Genomic DNA, 15616 nt, shown 5'->3' with positions numbered 1-15616 from the left:
GGCTACCTATAACCCCACGAGTCCAAATAAGTGATTATATTCCAAATCAAGTCCAAATCGACCCTCAAATCACCAAAATACACCCTCTTAAGTTGTAGACAAAAATCCCAAATTTGCTTTCAAAATTCTAAGTTTTAGGTATAGAAATCCATGGTGAATCAAGATATAAAGCCAAATTCAAGAAAAAACCGCTTACCTTCAATGTAGTAGTGAAATTGCTCTTCAAAGTATCCAAGTCTAGGGCTCAAAATATGACATAATTGGAAAAAGTCCAGAAATATAACACTTAATAGTCTACCCCAGGCAAAGCCTTCGCGATCGCGGTCCAATGCTTTGCGATCGTGAAGCACAAAATGCTACTGCCCAAAAAAAAAGCCTTCGTGATCGCGACCTCCTCTTTGCGAACATGAAGTTCTTCAGCTCTGCCTCCATCGCGAATGCGTTATCCAACTATGAACGGGTAAATAACCTCCAGTCGGTAGCTTCCTCTATGCGAACACGCAAATCAACTCCTCCACAATACACGATCGTGACATCTAGCCCGCGAATGCGAAGACCAAAAAATAGCCGCCTTAAGATCCCGCTCCCGATCTCATACAACACTTCGCGACCTTGATGAACAAACATCCCAGTTCAACAACAACTCTTCGTGATCGCGTCTGCACTCCCGCTATCGCAATGCATGGCTGAACATCAGAAAACCTGCAACCTCAAAGTGGTTCAAAATGATCCAAAACCATGCCGAAACTCACTTGAGCCCCTCGGGACCCTGTTCAAACATAGCAATAATCTATACACACATACCAAACTTATCCAAATGCTTGAAACACCGTAAATAACATAAAAACCAAGAATAGAAGATCAAATCATTCTCTTAACTTTCAAACATTCAAATTTCGTCGAACTTGTCTGAATCACAGTTAGACATACCGGATCACATCTTGTACACAAATCCCAATCAACTAAATGAACCTATCCAAAGTCTCCAAACACCCATCATAGCCCGATAACACTAAAGTCAACTCCCGGTAAAACTTATGAACTCTCCAATTCTTCAACTTGCTTACTTTCGACAAATAGGGCAAAATCTTCTAGGAACCTCAGAATCAAAATTCGAACACACTTCCAAGTCCAAAATTACCATACGAACCTATTAAAATCATGAAATCCCGATTCTGAAATCTTTTATTCAATAGTCAAGACTTGGTCAAATCTTCCAATATAAACTTTCAAATTGAGAATTATTCTTCTAAATCAACCCAAATCTCTCAAAACCAACCATACACGAAATTCATGATGTATCATATGAAGCTACTCAAAGTCTCAAATCTCTGAACGAAATGATAGAGTTCAAAATGACATGTCGGGTCATTATAATTATTGAAGGGAAAACTTGAACCTTTGGTTAGTGGCAAGTTGAGTTTACATTCACAAAGTCAAGGGCTTGATAAGAAGATGACTATAAATAAAATGCTTAATAAGAAAAATTCTTTACAAGAAGGTGACTGATTGTTCTTAAGTATAAATATTAGATTGTTGTTTCAAAACCCTTGACTACTTAAATTTATGAATCTATCACTAGTTCATGGTACATATTATCTTGCAGAAATGGGATTGCCTTGCATGATAATTCAGCGAGCTTAGAATATCAGATGTAATTAAATCTCATAAGCACAAATTAACTTCATCAAAATATACAGTAAATTCTGCTATTTAAACTCGAGATAATTACGTATAATATAAAAATAAATAGATAATTACTCAATATAGTAGCTATATTTGTGTGTGTGTGTGTGTGTGTGTGTGAGAGAGAGATCAAACGTAATTTGTGTATGCTGATAAGATAATTCGCGATAAAAGTTGCTCAACAATATACATAAATTCGCGAATCAATAATTAGCATATACTATTAAATAAAAGCAAGGATCCCAAAAATTACAATCAAGCATCGGGGATTGGCACAGCCATCCTCACACTCACAGACACTATTATTTGTTAGATAAGGTTTTCATAATAAAGAAACTCAACTATATCCAGTTATTGGAACTTAACTTAGATTTCATGTTACAATTTAGCTTTTAAATTTTAGTGTTAATTTATTAAATTATTTAAGTTATGCTTATTGCATTCTTATAATAACCGCTTAGTCTAGAAAAATCTTTTTCTCGCTTAGGAGAGTGGTAAACAAGACTTATTGGTACCATTAGAGATAATTAGCATGATTGGGCTTGCAACATCGTGTAGCAGGCATTGAATGTGCAGATGACGAAGCTCGTGGCGAGATTTTGGACTTTTAGTTGATCCAATAGATAGAATCTGCTGATTTCTCGCCGCGGTAGTTGACTATTTACAGACTTTTATTTATTTAGATATTTATATCATTCCAGGGAGGATACCTTGAAGACATTGCTCTTAGTTTTATTCCTTAGAGGATTATGACTGTCATTGGTGGGTTAGCTTTCAAATATTAGTTTCTAAACTTTCTTTAGCAGCTTTCACATACTTATGATATAAGAATTGTTCGTATTATGCTTGCTTTAATAAGCTTAACAACATGTTTGGCTAGTTAAAACATGGTTCGCTTGACAAGTAGGGAGGTTGAGTGTCATCATGTCCTACCCCATACCCTAGTAACGATTTGCTACTTGTACTTATAGTAAGAGACATTTGAGTCCATGTTGGACCAGTCAGAAGGGTTGCTTTCGTTGTAGGGACCCGAGTCATATTAGAAAAGATTTCTTCATAGACATTATTGTGGTCACACCTTCTCCGACGTATACACCTAATACTCAAATTAGACAAGGCGTAGTTAATCGTGAAACTCAAATAAGAGGTAGACTAGATGGACCTCTTTAGCCCGGAAGAAAATAAGTATTTTTTAATTATTGAACGACTTACTTGAATCTCTAAACTTCCTTGATTTCTATTTTATCAATTAGATAATAAGATTATGACTCACCTAAGTCTACAATATAATTGTGAATTGGGAAGTAAGGCCCTCACATTATAGCGAGTTACAAGGAAAGATATGACTTCAAAATCCGTGAATATGATATGTTCCAGATAAAGTTTCCTAACTTCTGCATCATGTTAGGGAAACCTTCTAGACAATATTAGACTTTTGAACATATTAATAAGGAATAATTATGTAAAAGGGGTGCAAATGAGTAATGTAGTTTTAGAGGCTTAATGCTCGCACATGAAAACGTGGCAAGCAGTTTGAAATTTTACATCATTTAGACTTAAACAAGATCAAGGGAGTAATACTGAGTGGGAGTAATTAATTGAACCTTCTTTTGCAAACAGAAAGTAACTTAAGTTATGCAGGAGTTGTCAGCTTGAAAAAGAAGAGTAGGGGAAGGGATATACAATGCTAGAAGGTACACCTGTGAATATATGACCTAGTGTAGAAAATTATGACCTAAAAAGGGGTAAAAAGAAATAAGATGATGAATTCACTCATAGAAATAAGATGATGAATTCACTCATAGTAAACAGAGAGGTTAACTAAATAGAAACACCTTAAGGTGATACTTCAGGAAAGAGATTCTACTCACTAGAGAAATGAAAGAGCGGAGGATAAATATTCCTCCATAAGTGTGAACAAATATGAAAAATAGAAGGTCGTATGATATCGTTACGAGCCCAACTTGAACAAGGATTAAACGTTATAGCTACAAGAATAAGGATGTAAGTACTTGCTATTATTTGAGAATCACTAGCTTGGGTAAGACTGCATACTTGAGAACATGTACTAGAAGAGTAGAATATTGTAACGATCTGAGCAGTCATTTTGAGTATTTGAGCCTTGTTCCCCTATTTGGTTCTTTCTGTATATTTCTATGATATTTTATGACTTGCAGAGATGGTTGGTTTAGTTTCAGAAAAGCTTGAGAATGAATTGGAACATTTAGTCTCATTTTTGAAAGCTTAGGTTGCTAAAGTTGACCAAGGTTTGACTTTTGAGTAAACAACCTCGTAATCAACATTTGAGAGTTCCTATAGGTTCGCACGGTAATTTTGAACTTGGAAGTATATTCAAATTTAATTTTGGATATTTCTAGAAGATGTTTACTCTATTTATCGAAAGTTGGCAATTTGAAGAATTGAAAAGTTCATAAGCTGAACTAAGATTTTACTTTAATGTTATTAGACTCTAAATGGTGTCCGAGACTTGAGATAGATCCATATGGGTGGATTAAACTTGTGTATAATGTTTGGTTAAGATCTGAGGTATAAAGTTTACTTAAGATCCGAGGTGTCTAAGGTTGAATTGGTTGCTTGGTTGGATATTTTGAAGTTTATCAGCTTAAGAGAAATTCTATTTAATGAGCACCTTGATTCCTTGTTGTGATGTTTCTATATGTGTTTTGATCCCTTGGACAAGTTCTGGGTAAATCTTATGGACTTGTAGGAGTGGATGGATAGGGTCTCGAGGGGCTTGCATGAGTTTCGACGCATTTAGAGAAAGTTTGTAGAAGTTGGTCGTGTCAGCTCCATTTTGCGACCTATTCTGTGGATCGTAGAATGGTTATACGAACCATGCATTTGACTTGCGGTCGCTGAGAAGTTTGGTTTGGGAATTTTTACGGTGGGTTTCGCGGACCGAAGTTCGATTTTGCGATGAAAGAGTTCGGTCTATTTTGATCCGCGATGGATACGCAGTCCGCAGATCAGTTCTATGATCACATATGCGATTTTGCGGCCTCCCGGGTTGTTTTGGCCTGGACTACTTAAGGTCGAGTTTTGTGATTTTTATTTTATTTTTCAACTTTTGGAGCTTATTTTGAGGAGCTTGAAGCTAGGGTTTTACTCATAAGCTTGGGGTAAGTGATTCTAACGTAAATCTATGGATTACAATTGGAATTATCACTAGATCTAACATCATAACATGGAATTGAACAAGTGAATTTGGGTTTGGCCTATAACTTAAAGAGAAAAGCAGTTTTTGAGGGTTGAAGTTGTTCTCGGGTGGAGGTATGTCTCTGTCTATCCTTGTAAGAGGTAATACTCCATATAGATGATCTATTTGCTATTTGTTGCTTCATTTAGGTGCCACACATATGAGAGGTGATGAGCGTATGTGCATAGCTAGGTTATGACTGTAGCCGGATAGAGTCAGACGTATAGCATGCCTTACTTGGACTATGTGAATTATTTATCATGTGTTCTTTAATTCCATGACTACTTGATGAACCTTATCTATGATTAGAAACCATGTCTAGGATTTATGGCTTATTGATTTGACTAAAGTCTTATTCTCGCCTTACTTGATTCATGATTTTGTGACCATTGGCTTACCTTGCTCATGTTTGATATCATGTGTAACGACCCGGTCGGTCATTTTGAGAGTTATAGCCCCGATCCCCTATTTACTGCTTTTCCCGTATCTTTTTCTGCTTATGTGACTTGCCGGGAGGTTGTTGTTGTGGTTTCAGAGTGAATTGGGACACTTAGTCCCTAAACAAAAGCTTAAGTCTTAGGATTTTTTACCGTAGTCAAAACTGTGTGAAGACGACTCCGGAATAGAGTTTCATCGGTTTCGTTAGTTCCGGTTGGTAATTTTGGGCTTAGGGGCATGTCCGGATTGTGTTTTAGAGGTCTGTAGCTCGTTTAGGCTTGAAATGGCAAAAGTCAAATTTTTGAAGATTTTGATCGGTAGTGGACTTTTTGATATCGGGGTCAGATCCCGATTCCGAGTCGTGGGTCCAGGGAGGCTTTTTGGGACGATTTCCTAATTTCTTGCTTTAGCTTAGATTCCATTGATTAGATTAGTTTCTTATAGATATATTTATGGTATGTAATTGATTTTGGCTAGATTTGGGCCATTCGGAGTTGGATATTCTTGGGAAAAGCATTGCTACCGATTGATTGAGCTTCATTCGAGGTAAGTGGCTTGCCTAACCTTGTGTGGGGGAAATCCCCTTAGGATTTGATACTGATATTGATATGTGAGCTCCGTGTACGTGAGGTGACGAGTGCGTACATGGGCTATTTGTTGCAAAACCTAATTTTTACTGAGTAATTACCTATTTTCACCTTAATTGAGTATACTAGCGTGTGTAGTTACTCTGTTAGCCTAGAATAGCATGTCTACGTGTCTTAATTGCTTAACTGAACTCTTTGCAACATGCTTAGTGAATTCCTGCTTTTTTTCTCGACTTGTACTTAGTCTAAACTGTAGATTCTCTTGTTGTACCTATCATCTGTAATTGTGTGCGATGTGTATTTACTTTGGGAAAATGGGACGATATCCTGGGAGATCCCCCTGTATATTTACTTTTGGGACTACGGGACGGTATCCTGGGAGATCCCCCTGCATATTTACTTTTGGGACTACGGGACGGTATCCCGGGAGATCCCCCTGCACATTTACTTATGAGACTACGAGGCGGTACCTCGGGAGTTCTCCCTACACATTTACTTTTGAGACTGTAAGGCAGTACCTCGGGAGTTCTCCCTGTACATTTACTTTTGAGACTACGAGATGGTACCTCAGGAGTTCTCCCTGTACATTTACTTTTGAGACTACGAGGCGGTCCCTCAAGAGTTCTCCCTGCATATTTACTTTTGGGACTACGAGACAGTATCTCGGGAGATCCCCTGTTGTTTATTTTCGTGTGTTGTACTGTTATTTCACCATGCTTTCCTTTGTTGAACTCCAGTTTCTTATTATATTTTTATATTCCCCTGCTTTATATATTATTTACCAGTGGGCTTGACCTGACCTCGTCACTACTCGACCGAGGTTAGGCTTGACACTTACTAGGTACCAATTGTGGTGTACTCATGCTACTCTTCTGCACATGTTTTGTGTGCAGATTCAGGTGCTCGTTATCAGCCGCATTATTAGTGAGTCGAGATAGAATTGGAGACTTCAAGGTATATCTGCCGCATCCGCAGACCTCGGAGTCCCCTTCTACTCTTCCCTATGTCAAACACTTCTTGTATTTCTTTTTATTAGACTCTGGAGTATAGAGATACTATTTTCAATCTGTAGTTTGTGACTCATAACGTTCCGGGTTTTGGGAAAGTTGTGTACTTCTAGTATTTTTGTTATTGTTTATGTCGAGCGGCATTGTTATTGGTTATTCAGTATCTATTACAGTTAGCTGTTATGTTTTGCTTCCATTATTTATATTTCTACAATCTGTTAGGCTTACCTAGTAGTAGCGACTAGGTGCCATCTCGACATGTTTCGGAGGGATGTTTGGGTCGTGACAAGTTGGTATCGGAGCTCTAGGTTCATAGGTGTCATGAGTCACAAGCCAATTTATTAGAGTCTCGCGGATCAGTACGAAGATGTCTGTACCTATCTTCGAGAGGCTATGGAACTATTAGGAACAATTATACTTCTTTGATTCCTTGTCGTGCGAAGTTGTTGGCATCAAATTCTAAACTTTTTTATTCTATTCTTTCTCACAGATGGTGAGGACACATACCGTAGGATCTGATGACCAGGCACTCGCGCCCCTGCTAAAGCTGTGAGAGGCTGGGGTCGGGGTAGAGCCGAGGACGTCCAGGCAGTGCAACCAGAGCACCCGCACGAGCTGCTACAGAGGAACCCCCAGTAGCTCCAAGGCAGACACCTGAGGTACTTGTTGCTGCACCAGCACTCCAAGAGACTCTATCCCAGTTTCTGAGCATGTTCAGCACCTTAGCTCAGGCTGGATTGATTCCACTTGCTCCTGCCACATCTCAGGCCGGGGGAGGAGCACATACTCCCGTCGCCGATACCCCAGAGCAGCGAGTTCAGGTAGACCAGGCCCCATAGTTCATCCCTATGCAGCCGGTAGCTCCGGTTCAGCATGAGACTAGGACAACCGCTTGTGAGGCGGAGCAGCTCAGGCTTGAGAGGTATAAGAAGTACCACCCTTCTACCTTCAGTGGATTGGCATCAGAGGATGCCAGGGTTTTCTGGAGGGGTGTCACAGTATTCTACCTACTATGGGTGTAGCGGAGTCGAGTGGGGTTTCCTTTACTGCATTCCAGCTTAGAGGAGCAGCCTATCAGTGGTGGCATGTTTATGAGTTGAGTAGTCCGGATGAGGAAGCTTCATTTACATGGACTCAGTTCTCGGACATGTTTTTGAGAGAGTGTGTCTCTCAGAGCTTCAGGGACTCATGGCGCGCGGAGTTTGAGCAGCTGCACCAGGGTGCTATAACTATGTTAGAGTATGCAGTCCGCTTCAGTGATTTGGCCCGACATGCACCGGCCTTGGTTGCCACAGTTCGAGAGAGGGTTCATTATTTTATTGAGGGACTCCACCCCAATGTCCAGATCAGTATGGCCAGGGAGTTGGAGATGGATATTTCTTATCAGCATGCTGTGAGTATTGCCAGGAGATTGGATGGCATGCTTGCCCGGGATAGAGAGCAGAGGGAGGCCAAGAGGTCTCTAGAGTCTGGCACTTATAGCGGTACTCGTACCCCAGCTGCAGTTCGACATGGTAGGGGTTATGTGAGTCGCCCCGTTCATTAAGTTCTTCCAGCCGCCAGCGGTGTTCCAGTCCCTTCTAGGCCCCAGGAGCCTTATTATGCACCGCCAGTGTCTAGTGCACCTCCTTCATGGGGTGCTTTTAGCAGCCAGTCCAGCAGACCTGGCCTGAGCCAGTCACAACAGCCACGCCCTCCGAGAGCTTGTTTTGAGTGTGGAAACACTCGCCATGTGGTGGGGGATTGCCTCAGACTTAGGAGGGGTGCACCTCCACATACTTCTCAGCCACCGCGTGCTCCACCGGGTCCTCAGGCTATGATTCCAGCTACTCAACCAGCTCGAGGTGGAGGTCGGGGAGGTCGAGGTCACCCTAGAGGGGGAGGCTAGGCAAAATATTATGCTCTTCCAGATCGTACAAAGGCAGTTGCTTCCGACTCAGTCATTATAGGTATTGTATCGGTCTGTCATACAGACGCGTCGGTCTTATTTGATCCAGGCTCTACATATTCCTTTATGTCCTCTTATATTTGCCCCGTATTTGGGCGTATCTCGGGATTTCTTGAGTTCCCATATTTATGTGTCTACTCCTACAGGAGATTTTCTTGTTGTGGACCACGTGTATCAGTCGTATTTGATTTCTCTTAGTGGTTTTGAGATCAGAGCCGATTTATTATTGCTCAGTATGGTAGATTTTGATGTTATCTTGGGTATGGACTGGTTATCGCCCCATTATGCTATTCTTGATTGTCACGCTAAGACCGTGACACTGGCTATGCCGGGATTACCGTGATTAGAGTGGAGAGGTACCTTAGAGTATACTCCCAGTAGAGTTATTTCATTTCTTAAAGCTCAACGAATGGTTGAGAAGGGGTGTGACGCGTATCTAGCTTATGTGAGAGATGTCAGTATTGATGCCCCTACAGTTGAGTCAGTACCGATAGTGAGGGACTTTCCAGATGTATTTCCAGCTAATCTTCCGGGCATGCTGCCCGACAGAGATATTGATTTTGGCATTGATTTGTTGCCAGGCACTCAGCCCATCTCTATTCTTCCATATCGTATGGCTCCTCCTGAGTTGAAGGAGTTGAAGGAGCAGTACAGGAGTTGCTTGATAAGGGCTTCATTCGGCCCAATGTGTCACCTTGGGGTGCTCCGGTCTCATTTGTGAAGAAAAAGGATGGCTCTATGCGTATGTGCATTGATTATCGTCAGCTGAACAATGTCACAGTGAAGAACAGGTATCCATTGCCTCGTATTGATGACTTATTTGATTAGTTACAGGGTGCCAAAGTGTTTTTCAAGATTTTCTTACGTTCAGGCTTTCATCAGTTGAAGATTCGGGAGCCAAGTATCCCGAAGACTGCTTTCTATATGGTCACTACGAGTTCCTTGTGATGTCTTTTGGGCTGACCAATGCCCCATCAGCTTTTATGCACTTGATGCACAGCGTGTTCCGGCCTTTTCTTGACTCTTTCGTCATTGTGTTTATTGATGACATTCTGGTGTACTCCTGGACTCGAGAGGATCATGAGCAACACATGAGGACTGTGCTTCAAACCTTGAGTTTTGGCTAGACTCAGTGGCAGTCTTGGGTCATGTAGTATCGAGTGATGGGATCAAGGTGGATCCGAAGAAGGTGGAAGTAGTGTAGAGTTGGCCTAGACCATCATCAGCTACGGAGATCCGGAGTTTTCTTCGTTTGGCGGGGTATTATCATCATTTTGTAGAGGGATTCTCATCTATTGCAGCACCTATGACTAGGCTGACCCAGAAGGGTACTCCGTTCAGGTAGACAGAGAAGTGTGAGGAGAGCTTTCAGAAGCTCAAGACAGCTTTGACTATAGCCCCAGTATTGGTATAACCTATATGTTCGGGGTCTTATATTGTATGTTATGATGCATCGCGGATTGATCTCGGCGCGGTGTTGATGCAGGACGGTAGGGTGATTGCCTAAGCATCCACACAGCGGAAGGTCCATGAAAGGAACTAACCTATCCACAACCTTGAGTTAGCAGCTATTGTTCGTGCCTTGAATATTTGGCAGCACTATTTGTACGGTGTCCCTTGTGAGATCTACACCGATCACAGGAGTTTGCAGCATCTATTTAAATAGAAAGATCTTAACTTGCATCAGCGGAGGTGGTTGTAGCTGCTTAAGGATTATGATATCACCATTTTGTACCATTCGGGGAAGGCCAATGTGGTGGCCGATGCTTTGAGTCGCCAGGGCAGAGAGTTTGGGGATTTTAGCATATCTACCAGTAGCAGAGAGGCAATTGGCGTTGGATTTTCAGGCCTTAGCCAGCCAGTTTGTGGTCCCTCGATCTTCTAATTATGATCGTATCAGGGAGTGTCAGTATGATGACCCCCATCTGCTTGTCCTCAAGGACACTGTTCAGCACGGTGATGCTAAGGAGGTCACTATTACAGATGATGGTGCATTAAGGATGTAGGACAGATTATGTGTGCCCAATGTAGATGGGTTGCGTGAGTTGATTCTCCAGGAGGCTCACAGTTCACGGTACTCCATTCATCCTGGTGTCGAAAGATGTACCAGGACTTGATACAACATTATTGGTGGAGGAGGATGAAGAAGAACATAGTGGAGTATGTAGCTCGGTGTCTAAATTGCCAGCAGGTGAAGTATGAGCATCAGCGGCTAGGTGGGTTACTTCAGATGTTAGAGATTCTGGAGTGGAAATGGGAGTGGATCACTATGGATTTCGGTTTTGGACTCCCACAGACTCAGCGAAAGTTTGATGTAGTTGGGTGATTGTGGATAGACTGACCAAGTCAGCTCATTTCTTTCCTGTGATGACTACCTATTCTTCCGAGCAGCTCTGACCGGGGTATGCAGTTTACATCACGGTTCTGGAGGTCCGTACAACATGAGTTGGATACTCGAGTGGAGTTGAGCACAACATTTCACCCTCAGCTGGATGGATAATTCAAGCGCACTATTCAGATATTAGAGGATATGCTCTGTGCGTGTGTGATAGATTTTGGAGGTTCTTGGGATTTGTTCTTGCCACTTGCAAAGTTTTCCTACAACAACATTTATCAGTCGAGCACCAGATGGCACCGTATGAGGCTCTGTATGGTAGGCAGTGTCGGTCTCCAGTGGGTTGGTTTGAGCTGGGCGAGGCTAGATTATTGGGTACAGACTTGGTTCAGGATGTCCTGGATAAGGTGAAGGTGATTCAGGATCGACTTCGTATAGCCCAGTTCAGACAAAAGAGTTATGCGGACCGAAAGGTTCGCGATGTTGCGTTCATGGTTGGAGAGCGGGTCTTGGTCCAGATTTCGCCTATGAAGGGTGTTATGTGGTTTGTGAAGAAGGGCAAGCTGAGCCCAAAGTTTATTGGTACCTTTGAGGTGTTGCGGCAAGTTGGGGAGGTTGGTTATGAGATTGCCTTGCCTCCCAGTCTAGCATGAGTTCATCCAGTATTCCACGTTTCTATGCTCCGGAAGTATCACGAAGATCCTTCTCATGTGTTGGATTTCAGCTCAGTCCAGTTGGACAAGGATCTATCTTATGTTGAGAAGCCAGTGGCTATTTTGGACAGGCAGGTCAGAAAGCTAAGGTCAACGAACATTGCATCCGTGGAGGTGTAGTGGAGGGGCCAGCCGGTCGAGGAGGCGACTTGGGAGACCGAGCATGAAATGCACAGCCGTTATCCTCATCTTTTCACCACTTCAGGTATGTCTCTATACTCATTCGAGTATAAACAATTTCTTTAAGAGGGGGAGGATGTAACGACCCAGCCAGTCATTTTGAGAGTTATAGCCACGATCCCCTGTTTACTGCTTTCCCCATATCTTTTTCTGCTTATGAGACTTGTCGGGAGGTTGTTGTTGTGGTTTCGGAGTGAATTGGGGCACTTAGTCCTTAAACGGAAGCTTAAGTCTTAGGATTTTTGACCGTAGTCGAAATTGTGTGAAGACGACTCCGGAATGGAGTTTCGTCAGTTTCGTTAGCTCCATTGGGTGATTTTGGACTTAGGGGCGTGTCCGGATTGTGTTTTGGAGGTCTGTAGCTCATTTAGGCTTGAAATGGCGAAAGTCAAATTTTTGGAGATTTTGACCTGTAGTGGACTTTTTGATATCAGGGTTGGATCCCGATTCCGAGTCGTGGGCCCGGGGAGGCTTTTTGGGATGATTTCCTAATTTCTTGCTTTAGTTTAGATTTCATTGATTAGATTAGTTTCTTATAGATATATTTATGGTATGTAATTGAATTTGGCTAGATTTGGGCCATTCTGAGTCGGATATTCGTGGGAAAAGCATTGCTACCGATTGATTGAGCTTGGTTCAAGGTAAGTGGCTTGTCTAACCTTATGTGGGGGAAATCCCCTTAGGATTTGGTACTGATATTGATATGTGAGTGTCGTGTACACGAGGTGACGAGTGTGTACACGGGCTATTTGTTGCAAAACCTAATTTTTACCGAGTAATTACTTGTTTTCACCTTAATTGAGTATACTAGCATGTGTAGTTACCCTGTTAGCCTAGAATAACATGTCTACATGTCTTAATTGCTCAACTGAACACTTTGCAGCATGCTTAGTGAATTCCTTCTTCTTTTCTCGACTTGTACTTAGTCTAAACTGTAGATTCTCTTGTTGTACTTATCATCTGTAATTGTCTGCGCTGTGTATTTACTTTGGGACTATGGGACGGTATCCCAGGAGACCCCCTGCATATTTACTTTTGAGACTACGGGACGGTATCCCGGGAGATCCCCCTACATATTTACTTTTGGGACTACAGGATGGTATCCCGAGAGATCCCCCTACACATTTACTTTTGAGACTACGAGGTGGTACCTCGAGAGTTTTCCCTGCACATTTACTTTTGAGACTACGAGACGGTACCTCGGGAGTTCTCCCTACACATTTACTTTTGAGACTACGAGGCGGTACCTCGGGAGTTCTCCCTGCATATTTACTTTTGAGACTATGAGGCGGAACCCGGGAGTTCTCCGTGTATATTTACTTTTGGAACTACGAGACGGTATCTTAGGAGATCCCCTTGTTACACCCCATATTTTCGTATGTGAAAGTACGCGATAAGTAAATTGATGGAAGATCGGAAATGAGATGTTTCATCCCGCATTTTTATATATTAAAGTTTCGTCGTAAGTTAATCGATGTAAGCTCAGGAATGAGATTATTTTTGAAATGATAAGTATTATGGTATTTCAACAAGTTCGTAAAGGTGAGAGGGTAAGCAAATCGAAGAAAATGAGTTTCGTTGAAGGTTGTCATTTTGAGATAAAATATGGTCCAAGCTATAATACCCCATTTTTATGGACCAATGCCATGCAAGGTACCACATGACCATGATAGTATGGTACATAAAGTGTGTTAAAAGTAAGTAGTATTTTAAGTAATTTGAGATAATTCTTAATTATGTGGGTAATTGGTTAATTATTAGATTAGTAGGGAATTACCAAGTTAATTAAGAAATTGGTAATTAATTAAGATATTTTGGATAAACTCTTGAACCCCAACGTGGCAGTAAGAGGTAGTCAATCAAATGACTCTTAAATTATGTTGCAAGGTGGCATAATTTGGACATTCTTTGGCCAAGTCATCCCTATCAAGTAGGGCCCACAAAAGCCAACAATTTTAAGAGATTTACCATATTAAGGTATGATTCTAAGTATGCCAAGAGATGGATGAAGCTTCAATACGGATTTGCAATTCTAAGAGATTTGTAACGAAGTTATACTGTGTAACCGCAACGAGATTTGCAATAAGAGAGCACGATACAATCTTTCTCAATAATATCATGCGGATTCTCTCCTACTTCGATTTGCCGTTACGTGTTTCGTCACAATTGATGTATGTTAGAGGGATTTTCAAGAGAATTGGCTCAGGTATGTTAAGGCTAGCCCTTCTTTCTTTTTGGCATGATCCAAATGATACAAACGAAACGAGCAAAATACGCAACTTTCATAAATGACTCTATTCATAGAAATGCTAGAGATGCTTCTGTTCTTGATTCCCCGTGTGTCCCATTATTCTATCAGCTGTTCATGGGTCTCAGAAAATACGTAAGTTGATAAAATTTATTTCATGACATTGATCAGAGGCATAATGGTCTTATGACGTTCCGAGAGATTTTATTGACGTAGTTATCATGCATTTCATATATTTATACATGTACATTGAACCATGACCAGATGGCGTTATATACGCGTATATTATATGTATATGGGATATGGAAAAAGTTTACAACGTGATATACGCACCACCACCTGATCAGCTGGTATACGTTGATGATTTGCCCACAATGGTCGAGATGATATGATGGGATGCCCTCAGAGGCTTGATGATGTTTTGAACGCATATACCTATGCATGGTATGACATTTATACGCATATGCATGACATTATAAATATGAAATGATTCACAGAGTTATTCAGGCTTACATGTTGAGTCTTTTACTCCATGTTTCTCTCATGTTTATTACTTATTGATTTTGATTCCTTACATACTCGGTACATTATTTTTTCTGACGTCCCTTTTTCCTGGGGACGCTGCGTTTCATGCCCGCAGGTCCCATTAGACAGTTTGAAAGTACTCCAAGTAGGCTATCAGCTCAGCAGAAAGTGTTGGTGCGCTCCATTTGCTCCGGAGTTGCTATTTGATCAGTATGATTAGGACATGTGTTGATTGGTATGGCGGGGCTCTGTCCCGACCTTTATGATATTTATGTACTCTTAGAGGCTTGTAGATAGATGTCATGTATATGAAACATTGCATGGCCTTATCGGCCTATGTTCAGTGTACGAGTAATTATTTTGGCCTTATAGGTCCGTATGTCACATGTATAAGTTTTTATATCATATTGGGTCGTCTTATATTGAGTATTCTCTTATGTTTATTCTGGTTAGCCCATGACGGCCCGTTTGGCCCATTTGCCAATGATAGTACGATCAGAAGGATATGTAACGTTGGTACTCGGTTGATTAAGGCACCGGGTGCCCGTCGCGGCCCATTGGTTTGGGTCATGACAAAAGTGGTATCAGAGCCAGGTTCTATCCTAGGGAGTCTACAAGCTGTCTCTAGTAGAGGCTTCTTGTTTATGGGTGGGTTGTGCACTATACTTATAAGCAGGGGGCTACAGGGCATTTAGGACTATCACTCTTTCTTCTTACTCTAGATCATGTGGT

Source organism: Nicotiana tabacum, chromosome 2, assembly GCF_000715075.1.
Source record: "Nicotiana tabacum cultivar K326 chromosome 2, ASM71507v2, whole genome shotgun sequence".
In the NCBI taxonomy this organism is placed as follows: Eukaryota; Viridiplantae; Streptophyta; class Magnoliopsida; order Solanales; family Solanaceae; genus Nicotiana; species Nicotiana tabacum.
This window is presented reverse-complemented; position numbering follows the sequence as displayed.